General features: G+C 44.2%; 1 protein-coding gene across 1 annotated transcript in view; it reads right to left on the bottom strand.

The window, feature by feature from the left end:
- EMID1 (EMI domain containing 1) overlaps positions 1-2,678 on the bottom strand; it is a gene marked incomplete at its 5' end in the record, with an annotated part of 53,895 nt that overhangs the window by 12,181 nt on the left and 39,036 nt on the right. The window lies entirely within an intron of this gene.

Here is a 2,678-nt window from a genome sequence, read left to right as displayed (position 1 = left end):
GATAGGTGTGCAGGTGAAGGGGATAGGTGTGCAGGTGAAGGGATAGGTGTGCAGGTGAAGGCGATAGGTGTGCAGGTGAAGGGGACAGGTGTGCAGGTGAAGGGGATGGGTGTGCAGGTGAAGGGGATAGGTGTGCAGGTGAAGGGGACAGGTGTGCAGGTGAAGGGATAGGTGTGCAGGTGAAGGCGATAGCTGTGCAGGTGAAGGCAATAGGTGTGTAGGTGAAGGGGATGGGTGTGCAGGTGAAGGGATAGGTGTGCAGGTGAAGGGATAGGTGTGCAGGTGAAGGTGATAGGTGTGCAGGTGAAGGGGACAGGTATGCAGGTGAAGGTGATAGGTGTGCAGGTGAAGGTGTGTGAAAATGATAAAGAGCAGCCAGAAACTGGAGGAGATTTGACCCTTCAAAGAAGGTAAAATCTGAATTGTTATTATTTTTCCCTGGAGGGCACAGCCAGTCCCCTTAGCCCAGCAAAGAGACCTCAAGCAGAAAGATTAAGTCTGATTGGTCTGAGGAGTCAAAGGTCAGAGTCTTGGGTACCAGGGAAGCAGGAAGTTGAAGGGAAAATATTGGAAAGCAGGGAACTCCAAGGAGGGACAAAATCTGCATAATCCTTGGATGGTCCCTGAACTGGCCAAGACTCCAAGGAGCTGGGGAAGGGGTGGTAAAAATTGGAAAGTTGGTAGAATCAGACATAGATGTAGAAGCTGTTCACCCCTGGGGAGACAGAATTTTGAGTTTAAGTACCACCAAGTAAGAGGGGCTTGGTAACACTCAAGGCTTTCCACTGAAACTCAGAAAGTCCCAGCCTTAGGAATAAACACTATGCCCAGGTTAAGCGATGTGTCCTAGAACTAACAGAAAAACCAAAATGGACTTGCCCTGCTAAAGCCTCAAACCAAGCCTCCAAAAGAGCAAGGTGATTACTGTCCCATCTTCCTTCCATGGAGCGGTTGGTGGGTTTGAACCTCTGACTTCTGATTAGCAGCTAAGTGCCTTATCCACCACACTACCAGAGCTCCTCAAAACAAAACTCAGTATTCTTCAGAGGAAGGAAGATAACAGAATCTTGAATCTCTTCAATATATTATCTACATTGTCTAGTATACAACAAAAAATTAGTAGACATGAGAAGAAATAGGAAAATGTGACCCAATCTATTGAAAAAACAGTCAATAGAAACAGATCCATAGCCTATCCAGAAGTTAGAATGAGCAGACCAGGAGTTTAAAACACCTAAAATAAATTTATTAAAGAATCTACTGGACTTGATAGAATAGGTGGTGAGATGGGGAATTTCAGGACAGATGTGGATATTATAAGTAAGAATCAAATAGAAATCCTAGAAATGAAAATCATAATTCCTAAAATAAAAAAAGTCATTGTTGTTGTTGTTATGTGCCATCGAGTTGGACCCGACTCATAGCAACCCCTCTTTGGGTTTCCAAGGCAGTATCACTACGGAAGTAGATTGCCCAACTTCCTTCAGAGTGGCTGATGGGTTTGAACCGCCAGCCTTCTGGTTAGCAGTCAAGTGCCTTAGGCACTACACTACCAGAGCTCCTAAAAAAAGTCATTAGATAGCATTAACAGAAGATTGGATTAGACATAACAGAAGAATCACTTAACTCAAAGACAGATCAATGAAATAATTCAAACTGAAGCACAGACAGGAAAAATATTTGAAAAAATTAACAGAGCTTTAATGACTTGTGGGAGGAACTCTGGTGGCACAGTGCCTAAGGCATCTGACTGCTAAGCAGAAGGTTGATGGTTCAAACTCACTAGCTTCTCTGTGGAAGGAAGGGGGGCAATCTACTTCCGTAAATACTTACCACCTTGGAAACCCAATACGGGTTGTTATGAGCTAGAATCGATGGCAGTGGGTTTGGTTTTGGTTTTAATGACTTGTGGGAGAGTATCAAGTGTAATTAGAGTCCCAAAAGGAGTGAAGAGAGAGCAGGAACTGAAAAAATATTTGAAGAAATACTGGCCAATTCCCCTCGCCTCCCCTCATTTGATTTAAAGACAAAATAAACCAACCAATAAAAACAAAAATAAAAATCCTAGCCAACATTCAGGAATCTCAGCGAACCCAAAATAGGAAGAATACTAAGAAAATTACAGCCAAGAGCCTCATGCTCTATCTGTTGAAAACCAAGGATAAAGAGAAAAGTCTTAAAAGCCAGAGAAAAAAGACATTATATACAGGAGAATAACAGTAAGGACAGCCAACTTGTCATGAGAAACTATACACGCCAGAAGACCATGAAACAACCATAATCGTTGTTGCTGTTGTTAGGTGCCGTCGGGTCAGCTCTGACTCATAGCGACCTCATGTATAGGAGAACGAAACACTGCCTGGTCCCGTGCCAGCCTCACAATCCTTGCTATAACCTGAGCCCATCGTTGCAGCCACTGTGTCAATCCATCTCGTTGTGAGCCTTCCCCTTTTTCATTGACTCTCCACTTTACCAAGCATGATATCCTTCTCCAGGGAATGGTTCCTTCTGACAACATGACAAAAGTTGTTGTTGTGTGCCGTGGAGTCGGCCCCGACTCATAGAGACCCCTCCTTGGGTTTCCCAGGCAGTATCACTACGGAAGTAGATTGCCCAACCTTCCTTCCAAGGAGTGGCTGGTGGGTTTGAATCACCAGCCTTCTGGTTAGCAGTCAAGT

This window comes from Orycteropus afer, unplaced genomic scaffold, assembly GCF_000298275.1.
Source record: "Orycteropus afer afer isolate SDZICR_OR568_19922 unplaced genomic scaffold, OryAfe1.0 scaffold00197, whole genome shotgun sequence".
NCBI lineage: Eukaryota > Metazoa > Chordata > Mammalia > Tubulidentata > Orycteropodidae > Orycteropus > Orycteropus afer.
The sequence above is the reverse complement of the archived record's forward strand: the minus strand, read 5'-3'. Positions and strand labels throughout refer to the sequence as shown.